The following is a 15,532-nucleotide window of genomic DNA, read 5'->3' as shown; positions in this document are numbered from 1 at the left end:
ACATTATCCCTAGTCTTCCTTTTACTGTTTACATACTTAAAGAAACCCTTCTTATTATCCTTTATCTCCTTTTCCAGCTTCATCTCCAGGTGGGCTTTAGCTTCCCTCTTTGCATCCCTGCAGGCCCTGAAAACACTCCTATACTCCTCCCAAGAGGACAGGCCCTTTTTCTACATTTCATATACCTTCTTCTTCCTTTTGATCTTGTCGGTGAGCTCCTTGATCATCCACACAGGTCTCCTGCCCCTCTTCCCCAGTTTCCTACTCTTAGGAATGCACCAAACCTTAGGCTTAGAAGAAGTTCTATTTAAATGTTGCCCAGCTCTCACAAGCACCTTTACCTTCTAGCAATCTGCCCCATGAGATACCCCCAAGTAGGTCCCAGAAGAGGTCAAAGTTGGCTCTCCAAAAGTCCAGGGTAGCAATCCTACTTTTTGCCTCATTTCTTCCTCTCCAAATCTTGAACTCCACCATCTCATGATCGCTGCATCCCAAGCTGCCCCCAACCTTCACATCCCTAACAAGCCCATCCCTGTTGGTAAGAACAAGGTCCAGAAGAAACCCCCACCTCATTGGCTCCTCCACCACCTGCATCAGAAAATTATCTTCAGCGCATTGTAGGAACCATTTGGACTGCGCATGCCTGGCTGAGTTTCTTACCCAACAGATGTCTGGATGATTAAAGTCCCTCATGAGAACCAGCGCCTGGGATTGCGAGGCTACTTCCAGCTGCTTGTAGAAGTTCTCATCGACCTCCTCCACCTGATCTGGTGACCTGTATTACACCCCCACAACAGTATCATCCATACCAGCCTGCCCCTTCTCACCCACAAGCTCTCCACTCGTTCTTCACCCTCCCCCAAATGGAGCTGGGTACATTCTAATTTCTCTCTCACATAAAGGGCAACTCCTCCCCCTTGCTTCCCCAGCCTGTCTTTCCTATGAAGGACGTAGCCCTCCATGACAGCATTCCAGTCATGCGAGCTGTCCCACCACATCTCCATGATTGCAATGACATTGTGGCCCTGCGACTGTACACAGATCTTGAGCTAATCCTGTTTATTTCCCTTGCTTCATGCATTGGTATACAGGCACTTTAGGGAAGCAGCAGGCGCAGTTACCCCTAGAGGGATGCAAGAAGATTCCAGACAGGGGATCAGGAACATTACGTTCTCTGAGGAGCCCTCAGACGATCCTATGGGACAACTCAGAGGTTTTTCCCTACTATCTTCAACAGTGACAGCAGTGACGATATCCCCCAGCCCTTTTCTGTCACATTTAACTCTCCTCCATTCCCCCGTTGAACCTAGTTTAAAGCCCTGGTAATCAGTCCACAGAGCTCGTTCCCAATGCACTTGTGCCCCACTTGCTGAGTTAGAGTCCATCAGCAGCCCACATACCCATCTTCTCAAAGACCTGCCCAAGATCAAAATACCCAAAGCCTTGGTCTAGACACCACCCCCTCAGCCTTCATTTACCTGTCCCATTCTCCTCCTTCTTTCTGGGTCCTGGTTACCCATATTGAGGACAGAGGAGAACACTACTTGCACCACCGATCCCTTCAACATCCTCCCCAGGGATGCAAAGTCCTTTCTAATATTACTCATTTTCCTTGTCGCAGCATCCCGGGACCCAGTCTGAATGATGATAAGAGGATAATAGTTCTCTGGTTTAATGAGCTGCAGCAGAGGCTTCCTAACATCTCTGACACATGCTTCAGGAAGACAGCACACCTCTCTGGAGAGGTTATCCGGATTTGAAATAATGAGGAAAGAAAACAATGAGGGAAGGGAAGGGAAGGGAAGGGAAGGGAAGGGAAGGGAAGGGAAGGGAAGGGAAGGGAAGGGAAGGGAAGGGAAGGGAAGGGAAGGGAAGGGAAGGGAAGGGAAGGGAAGGGAAGGGAAGGGAAGGGAAGGGAAGGGAAGGGAAGGGAAGGGAAGGGAAGGGAAGGGAAGGGAAGGGAAGGGAAGGGAAGGGAAGGGAAGGGAAGGGAAGGGAAGGGAAGGGAAGGGAAGGGAAGGGAAGGGAAGGGAAGGGAATTTCATTAATTTCACTTCCAGTAGATATCTAGAAAAATATTGTGTAGAAAAATTGTGTAAATATCTAGAAAAATTGTGTAAAGCAAGTTAAAAACTTGCAAGTAGACTTTTGCTGTCAGAGAGTTGAACACAATAAATTTTGATGAGATATCTTTTGCAATATAACAACTCAGGGTAGCCCAACATGCTGGAAATCTTTCAACATTGCAGGTTTCAATACCTTTTTTTAATCTTTTTTTTTTTTTAATTTAATTTTTTAAATTATATTTTGGGTAACACATTACCTTTGTTGTTGATTCAAAATGCTTTTTAGATATTTGAGTAACTCAAAAATAATTTTGAAAATCACTTCATATAAAATTATTTTAATTTTTCTTTTTCTAAACACACAAAAAAAGACAAATGTTTGCAGAAGGTGAAATCCTATTTTGTTCATACTGTTATATTTACAGCAAAAAATGTACTCACTAGGTTACACAGAAGGTTAAAATTTTGTTATGTTTTTGCCTTATTCTTTCTAAAAATGTATGTGTTTGTCAAAGATATCTAAAATCCATATCTATGTAGTTGATAAGAATATACACCAGTGAGTATTTGTTATAATAATTTGTTATAGGCTGTGTTCAAGAAAAAACAGCAACAAAAATCACTCAGATAATGGTGTGATGGATAACGTATTTAGAGTAAAATTCTTTATTGTTATTCATTTGAACTATATTGCTAATACTAATGGCTTAATTGTGATACTTTATTTTGTTTTAAAATAGAAATAATATTTTTATTTATTTATTTATTTTTCAAGAAGAGAATTACATGCAAATCATAGAAACCTTTGCCATCTGACCATCACATTGCACCAGTATTCAACAGCTTGATTGCAGGCAGATCTTTCCTTTAGACTGAATAAAGGGAGTAAAGTACATAAGATGAACTTTGGCAGATCTGAGATGACTGAAATAAAAAATCCCCTCACATGCCCAGTGACTAACCCTGGAGGCTGTTAAAATAAGTCGGTTCCTCCCTGTTTGATTTTAAGATTCTATAAACTCTTAAAATTTGTTTCAGTGCATGCCCAGGGCTTCCCCAGCCCCAACAGCTTGTTGCTTATCTCCTGTCTAAACCTGATGAAGATCCAGAAATGAAGCATTTCTCTGCCAGGCTGCTTCAGGGTCTGACACATGCTGACAGGACCTCACAAAGACGTGGCTGCTTTCTTTACAGTTGCAGCAGAGGGGAGGAGGCAGTAGCCATAGAGATTTCAGCATTTAAGCAGGAAACAGTCAATCTAGATTGAGCACACCCCTTAGCCTGAGGGATGCAAACCCACACCACCTACCTTCAAGAGAGTCATGTATGAACGAAGCTATAGGTTATTTGAGGGAACAGAAATAAAACAGGTATGTGAAGGGGTACTCCTTGCATATACTGCCTCCATTTTACTTCTGTGGGGAAAAGCAGAAGTTAGATTTTTGTTGTTGTCATTGTCGTTGTTTTGTTTGTTTGTTTGTTTGTTTTTAGCAGAGCATCCACCTGAGAATGGAGACTGTGAGTCATCTGTTTGCTTTAAAACTGTTATCTGTTTGTATCTGTTACAGAAACAGTCTTAGAAGAAGGAACTCAGAAAATATTCCAACACTGTTCATGTCCTGGCCACCAGCTTAGGGTATCAAGACTGTCTTCCACTTACCTCATGAATTTTAATACTGGCAAAGAACAGAGAAAGAAAAATGGGATCTAAACATGTGATAATCATTGTTCTTTGGATGTGTGGCCTTGCTGCCAAATCATGAGGAGAGCTTTATGTCTTTGAAACTCTCTTACTTGAGAAGAATTTTCAACCCAGGTGGGACACTTTCTAGCAGAGATGTAAAAGACACCTACTCCATTTCTCTTCTTTCTCTTTCTGTCTGTCCTCTCTCTCTCTCTCTCTGTCTCCATTAGTAAGCCCCACAGCCACATAAAAGAGCTGAAAGTTGTGTCTGCCATAGTTCAGATGCAGTCACTTGGAGTTTTTGAAAGTAAAGTACCCTCCAGCAACCCTTGATCAGACTCTTCATTTGCTAATCATTCTCAAAGGTATTGCTCTTGAGTGTTCTACACAGACTGGCCCTTTCCCAGTGTCTTGTCCTTTCTGAAACATAATTCTTCTTTCTCTTTTTAGGAAGTTTAAGTGCCTCATTCAAAACTTGATTTCTAAATAGAAAGTCTGCATAAAAATAAACTACTTTGTTAAATCTAATTCTTCATTAAATGCAGAGATTCAAGAAATGAAACAAACCTGGCTTAGTACTTAAAGTGTGCAAAGTAACTATGCAAAACGAGTGTTATTTTATACTTAAACTAAATATTCATGATGTGAAAAGCCATCCATTACATTCTAAACTGGTAGTCTAATAGTCCCTATTAGACTTGCTTTCTTGTTGCCATCATTACTGGAAATGACTTGTAAGAGAAATTTGGATGCTGCATATTCAGCCAGTTAGCTAGTTACATACTTACAAATGGCTGGTTACACTGAAATTGAGATGCCAATTTGAAATGGGATGATTATAGCTTTATTCCTTCACATCCACATCCAATCACAGTCATATTATGCAGCTTAAATCTGTGAATGTTTGAATATCTTATATCTAGATTGCTCTCTTGATTGTTGGAAGATCAGAGATTTCAGAGAAGCAAAAGGGGAGTCCGAAGGTGTACTTTGATTTAAAATACCATCACCACTCTTGGTAACGTTTTCCCTGCTTCACAGTACCACATGATTGGGGAAGTCATGAAGGAAGAAAAACTGCATATGATTGCAATAAATGCAATAGTTTTAAAAGTTCTGCATAGTTTATCAAGGGGAGACTGAATTAATTACAATGGACAACAACACTTACATATATATATATATGTATACATGTATATGAATGCACATACAGGTATATGTGTAAATATGCAAGTACCTATTCTATACAAAGAACTAAAACAAAAGAAAGGTGTCAAATATGCTTGCGTTTCTTGGCACATTTACATGACAGGCAGCTTCCATTTTTTTTATTCATGACCTTCTTGTTTCTGTATTTTCATATCCTTAAATGAAATCTAAGCTGTTATTAGTGTTTCATATAGATAATATTTTGATCAACTCCAAAATTTCTTTTGAGTCCTGATATTTGGCTTATGTTGTGTGTCGTTGTGTACCTTTGGAGTGTTCTTTCATTGAAAAATAACTTTTGACATGAATGAACAATAACCAAAGACATTTGAAGTGTCTATTGCTTGTCAAAATGGTATTGTTAAAGCATCTATTGTTTAGCCTGTTTTGTTGGAAAACCTACAGATTAAATAATATACAAGGAAAGAACCTGAGCATTCCCTGACATGCATTCTGAATTTGTTTCTCATAGCTCAGGAATTTAAAACTGCAGGGGATCTTGGCCCAACAACATAACATAATTGTGATTTGTATTTATATAGGCAAAGTGCAAGCTAGTAGATTTGAAGGCTATAACCATAACAGTCATTATTTATGAGCAGCTCATGCCAAATATTTGGGGGGACTTAAGAACTGGAGCTATAGTAAATTATGGGTTTATATAAAATGAATAAATAAACAAATAAATAAATATATAAATAAGTAGAGAGAAAAAAGAGCGCAACACCCAGAATCCTGATTTCACCTTAGTGTTTCTACCTTTTCCCTAGATACACAAGACTAGGTATCAAAAATCTGCATTATTTTTCTTTGCATGTTCTGTAAAAATTTCAATGTACTCTCAAAATTTCTGATATTTTTTTTCTTTTTTGAAGGTGCAGCAGAGTTAAGCAGGGTTAGCAGTTTTAGAAAAGAAGTTAAAGCAGTTTTATTTATTATTTTTTTTCAGTAGCAGTGTTCCCCAGTGGTACTAGTGCTGCTCCCCAGGGGCACTAGCGGTGTTCCCCAGGGGTCAGTGCTGGGTCCGGTCTTGTTCAACATCTTCATCAACAAACTTGATGAGGGAATAGTGTCCCCCCCTCAGCAAGTACGCCAATGGTACAAAGCTGGGAGAAGTGGCCAACACGCCAGAAGGCTGTGCTGCCATTCAGCGGGACCTGGACAGGCTGGAGAGCTGGGCAGGAAGAAATCAAATGAGGTTTAACAAAAGCAAGTGTAGAGTCCTACACCTGGGAAGGAACAACCGCATGTATCAGTACAGGCTAGGGGATGACCTGCTGGAGAGGAGCACTGTGAAGGACCTGGGGGTCCTGGTGGATGACAGGTTGACCATGAGCCAGCAGTGTGCCCTGGTGGCCAAGAAGGCCAATGGGATCCTGGCGTGCATTAAAAGGAGCGTGGCCACCAGGTCAAGGGAGGTGATCCTCCCCCTCTACTCTGCCCTTGTCAGGCCTCACCTGGAGTACTGTGTCCAGTTCTGGGCTCCCTTCCAACCCCTACAGTTTTGTGATTCTGTAAATCAACTTATTATTTTCATAATCTTGTGTCAAACCAATTTGACAGGCTATACTGTTCAGATCAGTAATTGGTGAAATATCTGTACAGCTATATATTGTAGCTTTGTCTCATTCTAGTAGTTCTCTGTCCACCCTTAACACAGCCTCTGTAAAAGAGCAAAGAAATCCTCATGAGAAAGCCTTATGAGAATCTCTCATTGTCCCTGCCAATGAGAAACATGCCCTTTAACTACCCCGAGGCTATCATCTATAGAGGATGAAAAGTGAGATGGAAGGAGGGTGAAAAACTTTCCGTATTGCTAAATGGAGGTTTTGATTTGTTTTGTTTTGTTTTAATTGTAAGTATCTTTTAGAGCACTTTTTATGCTGTTTTTATATCCAACCACTTCTTTTGATACCACTCCCAAGTAGTAAAAATGCTACCTATATTTAGTCTGCATTAATTTTCTGATTTTGATATTGTATTCATGCTGCTAAGCAGTGGTGGAGAAAGGGAGAATAAAGAGAGCAGCACTTCTGGATTTGTTCACAAGTATTGTCTGATGGCCCTGTAATGCTTAATATTTTATCTGAATGAAAATTATGGAGTCCATTTTCTTATGTATTTGTGGATGGGCATTAGATTCTTTGGTATCTAATTAGGAGCAATAGCTCTTAATCTTGAGGGGATTTCCTCTGTGCAAGTTGCTTATCTTCATAATATTTGATTTTTTTATGAACATAAAACTTGAGGACACCATCTCTCTTTTGTATTTGATATTAAGTAATGGATTCAAAGTTAACAGTATGGAATGTGCCTGCATACACCCAGAAGTGCACACATGTATAAATGTATAAGACTTTTTTCCTTGAGGAAATTGAAATCCAGTTCTCATTGCTTTGAGTGACAACGGAAGAAAGAAACACTTTTTCTTTTCAATTTTCACTGTTAAAATATATTCTACTATAGAGCAAATAACTTTTTAAAAATGTAGCTTACCCCTAAATGTTATCAGAAGTCAAACTCAAGTGTTCAGAATGGTTTTATGTCTGATTAGAAATGTGTACTACATAGGAAACTGATTTATTTTACTTTATGGATAACATGGAGGTTCACCCAGTGAGAATCACTTCTCACCATGCAAGAACTGCAAATTCAATTTGACGTGAATATTTCTGATTAAAATTGGCATTTCTGATACTCCTGTTGACTGACCCCAGTTTGCTTAAGCAGTAACCTCATTTAATCTTAAGAATATCTTCACTACAGTTTTTCAGTTCTGTACTCCACTCCACTCTACTTTTGCAAGACAAATCTCAAACACTTATCCCAGACATAACCACCAGGCTATGGAGGTACCTTGAGTGTTTTCCCTGACATTTTTGCAACCCTTTTGATGAAATAGTAGGTAGTGTAGAAGCTGAAAATTTCTACTTTCCTCTCAGTTGGTGTCTCTTTTGATTCTTCTTATCACCTGTTGTTCTACTACTGCCTTGTGATCACTGACCATCTGGTCCTCACAGTGCCAGCCCTACTATTTTATCTTGTGACATCATTCTGATACATCTCTGTATCATCTTAGATATGTTTTAAGATACAGCAGTATCCAGGCAGAGGGCTCAGTGGTATACTTATTCTGTAAATCTATACATATTTTTATCCCAAACTAGCATTTTATTTTTTTTTAAACAAACAAACAAACATGAGAGTAACATTGAACTATGCAAGTATTATATAATTATGATCTTTCTCAGTGGAAAAATTCACATTTTTATTTTTGAAAATGTTGAGATGTTCCTTTGCAAAGTTCTTTGTACACCTCCAGAAAATAAACAAGTTAACATTTATTCCTTTTCTAAGTGGAAGTAATCACTCCTCCAAAGCTAAGAACTTAAGAATGTAGAATAAATACAGTAAAAATAAGGTTTTGAAGTTTTGTTATTCTCTCTTTTTTTTTTTTTTTTTGCCTTTAATGTTCTTTCTTTCACCTAGAGAACTGTAGCTGACCTTACGATGTTGCATCTTCATAATATCCTTTCGGAAAAGTTTCAAGCATTATCATTTTCTGACCTGACACAGCACTAAAATTTTCACTGTGATTCTAAGGCAAGACTGTGCTTTAACTGATATTGTTAGGATTATCTAGAAAAGGAGAAATAATATTTCTAAAAACTTACTAAGTGATTTATCGATGGATAACATTATTCTCCAAGTGAATAAAGCTTGGCTACAACGTGGTACTTCATTAGGATGTAAAGATATCAGCTATTCAGCAGCTGCTCCTACTACTTTATTATAGAGATGCAATTAAGTGGCTTTGTGAGATTCATTTCCATGACCCTTTTCCAAAGAGAAACATACAGTAGTAAGATACAGCTGACTGTAATAACTCAGAAGATAATTAATTTGCTTATACAACAGAATTATGTCAAGCCCAGGTGGTGTGAACTAGTTATTTACTGAATTAGCTTACTCTTAAGAGTGACTTCAGAACATTCGGATTGCTTGGGATTACAAACAAAAAGTAGCAAGTAAACAATGATGTCTCCTATTTGTGTCAACCAGAGAACAGTGCAAAGCTGCATCCCGATTTGTACAGAAAATTTGTGCATCAAGATTAGCATAACAATGGACTCCACAGGTTATCTCTATATCCTTTCCTATAGATTAGGTATATTTTTTTCTACTAGCCTTCAATTGTGCTTATTACAATAGGATTTTTTTAATATTATACAAACATACCATAAGTCATGAACAGATTTTCTTTACAAATGTGCCCTTTGTGTTTGTTTCTGTTTCCAGCACTCAGACTGGTCGCTCTTTATAGTACAGTGATAACATAACATGCCACTAACTACTTTAACTAAGTCTTGTTATATATTTGACAAATCTTCCAGAATCACTGGGTAAGATACCAACCATATAGCCAGTTACTACTATACCTGAAATTTTGGTCCCTGTCCCAAATATCACAGTCCCTGTCCCAAAACATAAAAACACCTACCTCTTCACAACAGAGTTAATTTTGCCTTGGGTCCATAACTGATCTCTAATTGTTCTAATGTCATCCAAAGGTGGTCATCTCCCCTGGCAGACATGATTCTGAATGAATAAGCATAATTAATGAGATGAATGATTTTTCCTATAAACTGCAACTAACTCATTTTTTCTCCACAAAAGAGAGCAGAATAATGTTGGATGTGTGCTTCCATGTGTATCATAGAGATTATTAGCTTGGAGACATGACCTAAGCCCTTCAATAGCATATTTTTACTTGTTGCATAGATGTAGAAAATTATACACTAGAGAACTAGCAGGCAAACAATGATTTTAAGTGCATAGAATGATAAAATTTCTTGGAAAGTAGGTAGTGTAGATGATTGCAGTCTAGATTTATCCTTTTGCCTTATATCATTTTCCTGACAGCACAGTAGTTCTAAATGTTGGAGTTCTCTCTTGAAGCAACTAGTGAGTAACTAGTGAGCCCTCAGTGGCTGTAACAGAGATACACCCATTGCTCTAAGCCAGGCAGTGGGAAAAGGCTGGCATTAACTGCATCTCTGACGAAGCATGGTCACTTGCTCCTGGCTGGCTGACTTAGATCATGTACACACCAAAGAATTCAGTGAGCACAGGAGAATCTAATGGAAAGAAGTGAGTGTTCAAGGGCTTATAGGTAATTAAAAAAAATATATAAGAGCAAAGCTGGGCATTTATCATTCACTTGTTTTGTTCACAAGGAAAATTTTAAAACACTAGTTCATTACAGTCAGGAAAGCATAGTATATTTCTCATGTGGAACTAGTCCACAGCATTTAACACTACTCGTTTCCAAAAGTGGTAATAATGTTATGCAAATGGGAGAAATAAAAAGAATTTCTAACTGTTACTGAAATAAATAGTTTTAATTTCAGCATAAAGCTTCTGTTTTTCTTGGGAAGTGGAGTCTTAAAACTTCTTTGATAAGTAAAAAAGCATAAAATATCTTTCACTCTTACCTGTAACTTTGAGAGAACAGTAAGGAGACAGAAAGGGAAAACAGTCTCCACTGATTGAGATAGAGCTTTAGAAACACATTGCAAGCTTACGAATTGTAAAATTCTTGCCTAAAATCTTGTCACTCTTCAGAAAAAAAATCATTGTAATTTCATTAGCAACTACCTTATGTTGTATCAGATAATTAAATTATAGAAGACTAAGAAACATTTGAGCAATTCCCAGACTTTTAATTCAGACACCACTTTTTACATAGCTCTGCAACAGTCACAGCTGGGTTTTGCCTGTTTTTATGGAATAATGGTAGCTATTTATTCTATGTGCCCATTTGACATGTAACTGTCAGAGGTTAATTCAATATGAAAGAAATCGGTGTTTTTCACAGTACTTGGGTTTTCCATAAGTCACAATACCACTCTATGTCAATAAGAAATTCAGAGGTTAACTTTATTACACAGACACTTTCATTCAGAACATAGAAATGGCTAAAAATAATTTCTCAGAGGTAGTTCCATGTTGTCCCACACAGCTTCAGAGAGTTTGATATTGGGAGATTTAGTGCATGCATACATGACTGTCAGAAAGATCAAGAACTTTTTTTTTTTTTTTTTTTTTCAGAAAGTGACATAAGGAGACCTGGAGTGGAGGACTCAGTGTTGGTGGGAATTTCCCCACCTAGGTGGTCTCTTCAAAAGAGGCAAAGCTGATCACTAATATCTTCCCTTCAATCTCCAGTGCAAGAGGGAAATGTAGATATATAGTGCTGTAAGAATGGAACGCATATGTGCTGATTGTCTGGCTTCTGGAGCTGTGTTACCCTGTGATTTTGTTTGTAGCATGGCTGGGACTGGGCAGGGAATCATGACACTGATATTTGGTATATGACTGGCAAGCTGCAGAATAGTCATTTAATGATATATGAACCATCTTCTGGATTACTGGCTGTATGTTTCACAATTCTTTTTCCTTTTTAAGTCTAAATATGATGAAATATTAACTTATGTGTGTGCTTCTATTGATACAGTGGAGATCAGAAAAGACAAAAAGAAGAATTTATCTGACCATTTGTGCAAGGAATTGAATCATAAGTCTCCAAAAAGGGTGTTTATGTTTTTCGTTATGAAATGGATCCCATTTGAAATGTCATCTTTTATTTAGGTAGTTTAAAGACATACTGAGAGTTCTCAGAATAAATAGCCTGGTATCTACTAGGGGTTTTCTAGTGGTGGAGGTTTTTTTTCTATCCACATGGATGGTTACCTAGATTTAACATAGAAGTTGATTGTTAGGAATATTTTTAAATAAACATCAAATAAAATATGTATATTTAAAATGTCCAAATGTATTAGAAAATTTCCTGAACATCTTTTAATTTACAGAAAGAAACTGATTGTTGATTTATGTCTTCAAGTTTATTCTCATTTGTCATATCTGTTATATGTCATAGCTTTAATATATCTTTAAAACAATGTAAATTCTTTGAAATTTCTGTATACAGTAACAATGCGTATCCTCTTTTCAAAATATTTTGACTGGATTTAACTTTTTTCCCACTCTAACCATAGAATCATAAGAAAATGTTGGCTGGAAGGGACTATAGGAGGTTCACAGTGCTTCCTGAAGCAAGGCTAACACTGAAGTTAGCTAAGGTAGTTCAGGATCTTGTCCAGATGAGTTCTGAAAATCTCAAAGACTGGAGATCTCACAACATCTTGGGCAGCGTGTTCCAATTTTTTACTGAAGTGGCTTTGTTTCACTATATATAGCCTTGATTTCCAAATGTTCTTTTTAGGCAGTCAGTTTAAATAAATACCTCTGGTCAGCAAATATAATTAAAGCTCTGATTCAACCTCCTAGTTCTTGTGCTTAATTTTGAATACACAAGTAGTTGTTTTCAACTGTCAGATATCAGAGACAAGTAGTTCCATTGGGATTTCAGGTCCTACATCTTATTTTAGTTGGTTTAACTGAAAAATCAGTATACTGCAGATTTGATAAAGGGTGAAAAGAAAAAAAAAAAAAAGGTATAGGAAAGTATGTCTCTTCATGCAACTCCTGGCATCCTCTAGCTCAGTTGTCTTTTCAGGAACACTTTTTAACTTTCAGGAAAAAAAAAAAAAAAAAAAAAAAAGTAGTTCAGGAAAAGAAAACAGGGAAAAAAAAATCTCTGGGTCTATTATATTTACTAGTTTAATTTTTTCCAGTACAGTGAGAAGCCAGTGAGCTATTATCTAAAGCTCATGGGCATAAGACCAACAGACAGAAATAAGTTTTGGATGTAGGTTAGACAGAGGTTTCTAAAACAATTTTCCAAATACAGTAGAAGTAAAGAGCGCATTTACTTTTAATACAGAACAAAAGAAGATCCATGCCTTCCTTCAATAGATATGATGACACAAAACATGTTTTTTTAGTATTTGTTAGCTCTTAGATATATTCTATAGCACGTTCATGAGTGACAGAATAGACTTAATATGGTTAGTCCAGAAAATAAAACCATTTTATATGTCTATATGTATGCCTATGCAAGTGTGTATGTGTATTTATTGCCCTAAGACATATAAATCAAGTTTCTATAGAAAATGTATCTAAAATGCTACTCTTCTAACCCTAATATTCAACCAAGAATAGTTTCCTGGGATGCAACGCATTGTGAAATTTTTAAAAAGACCTCTCAAAAATATTTTACAACCTTTTAAAATTCATTTATTGATCTTTTGTTTTTTGTTGCCAATGAACAAAAATGTTGAAATTTGTCCTCATTTGAAATATTTTAAGTTAATAAACTTCCAGTAAACCTAAATATTGAAAAAAAGACTTGTGCCAATACAATGCATGACAACATAAAATCATATAGTGCAATTGGGTAACTGACCAAGGCCTACACAGTGTTTTTTGTTTGTTTGTTTGTTTGTTTGTTTGTTTTATAATGTTTTTATAGGCAAGTTGTGTTTGGTGTTGCTTTATTTGTTTGTATTTATTTGCTTTTCATCCATGTTCATACATATAAGAATGATCTATCCATATGAATAAGGAGACGAAATTTTAACAAATTCTATGAAGAACTTATAAAGATCAGACTCACAGTTTCTGTATTAGATTTATGAATCTAAGAAATTGGTAATTTAGGAACTAAAAGTTCTGATTCTGAAGCGCGATAAGGTAATTCTTCAAGGCTCCTCTGCACTCTCAAATCTCACTGAAAGCAGCAGTGATTAAAGATACTCAGTATCCTTAAGAAACAAGTTCAAATTCATATTATACACTTATAATCCATACACACCCACACTTAAACCATGCTTGAATAGTATTGCTTATATTAGTAATGACACAATTAACTAGTTGAGCCCACTCATCCTACTCAGGAATTGGTACAAAGTTGGACAATATTGATGAACCCAGACATTTTCAAGGGTCATAGCAGTTAAAAATTCAGATAATGTGTTGCAGATTATAATCCTATTAAAGGAATAAGAACAAATCTTGGGAAAAAACGGAGGACTGTGAAAGAGATTGCTTTGTAAAAGGTGACTATTACATTTCATGCATGTTTAAGACTTGAGAAGTATTAACCGGTCAATAACCTGAGATGTGGCTCACAACATAAATGCAAACTACGTAAATTTTTAAATGACCTTCCCAGCAAAAGTATTAAAGAGGGGATTAATGTCCGGGATTAACACAATTATAATTCTCTACTCAGGAGTTATGGTTAAAATTGACTGAAATTCCATGAATCTAATTGAAAATTAAATGTTCCTTTAGAAAAACCACCATGAATGCACAGAACACAATGAGATTTAAGTGTGTGAAAACAAACATGGGGACACTCTTCTCAGTTCATTTAGTGATTTGTATATTTGATTAAGACAGATAATTTGTAATATCTGAGAAACTGCTGTTATATTTTCTTTCCCTGTCCTGCTGCTCCACTCCATGACTCTAATAGATCTCCAGGGGTACTTCTTGTCTTAGTAAAGAGCTCAGGTATTTCAATGGAAGAGCATAGCATGGGATGAAAGCTGATGGCTCATGAAGTGCTCTAAAGAAAACATATGAAGAGAGAAACTCATGAACTATGTAAGGAATATTCTTGGAATAGCATAAGAAAAATTTGGGGTTGAGGAGGTTATCATTCACAACATTGGAACAAGTTAATACTGGTTAGGAAAGGGTAAAAATAACAAATAACTCTTTGGAGATGAAGGAAGGGTAAAAGAGCTTGGGAAATAGTATGTGTATGCAGTCCCCCGGTCCCAAGCAGTGCCTAAAATGTCTGCCAAAAGTACAGACACAACAAAAAAGATCATGACACCCCCACCACTTTCATATTCGGAAACAGGTTTGCTGAATCTTTAAGAAACTATTGGGTTAAAAATTCATTCTTTCTTCCTCAGTGAGACACTTTTTTTTTTTTTGGTAACACTATTTTCCTGATTTGTGTTGTTATGAAACAAAATGGAGAAGATATCTATTATCTGTCTAGAATATATCTATATGGAAGGTATAGAAAATAGAAATATAGAAGATATATATATATATATTTTAATTTTAAGCTACTCTGTAACACAACAGTCTGTATTTTTCCAGTCATTATTACAATAATTATTGCATGGAGTTAACAAGAACATTGTAATATAGAGGTAATTTTGTTTTGGATCAATCTATTGTGCTTCTCCAAAACTTGAAGTGTTTTTAGAACTATGCTTTTGGATTCATAACATGAATTAGATCAATCTGTAATTTAGATGCAAATTGCAAGTCCAAATGCCTCCTAAACTAGAATTTCTTTCAAGGATTAATCTGAGATAATCTTCAGTGTAAAATATTCCTTGAAGTTATCGAAGCTCACCTGGGGGACAATGCAGTCATTGGTCCCAGCCAACATGGCTTCATGAGGGGTAGGTACTGCCTAACAAATTTGATTTCTTTTATGATAAGATCACCCATCTAGTTGATCAAGGGAAACCAGTTGATGTGATCTTTTTGGACTTCAGCAAAGCTTTTGACACAGTTTCCCATAGGATCCTACTGGACAAAATATCCAGCATACAGCTAAACAAAAACATCATACGATGGG

General features: G+C 36.7%; 1 long non-coding RNA gene across 2 annotated transcripts; it reads left to right on the top strand.

Annotated features, from left to right (window-relative positions):
* Positions 1 to 3,278: 3,278 nt before the first annotated feature.
* On the top strand, positions 3,279 to 14,831 carry LOC310891898. 2 transcript variants are annotated; one of them, XR_014577772.1, is made up of 3 exons: positions 3,279 to 3,436; positions 3,635 to 3,882; positions 8,449 to 10,251. It is a non-coding gene; the product is annotated as an uncharacterized lncRNA (long non-coding RNA). The 2 variants fall into 2 exon arrangements; XR_014577771.1 differs by lacking the exon at positions 8,449 to 10,251 and adding an exon at positions 11,071 to 14,831 and having other exon boundaries at positions 3,320 to 3,436.
* The last annotated feature ends 701 nt before the right edge of the window (positions 14,832 to 15,532 follow it).

This window comes from Anser anser (assembly GCF_964211835.1).
Source record: "Anser anser genome assembly, chromosome: 1".
NCBI lineage: Eukaryota > Metazoa > Chordata > Aves > Anseriformes > Anatidae > Anser > Anser anser.
Note: the sequence above shows the minus strand (reverse complement) of the source record. Positions and strands in the feature narration are given on the sequence as shown.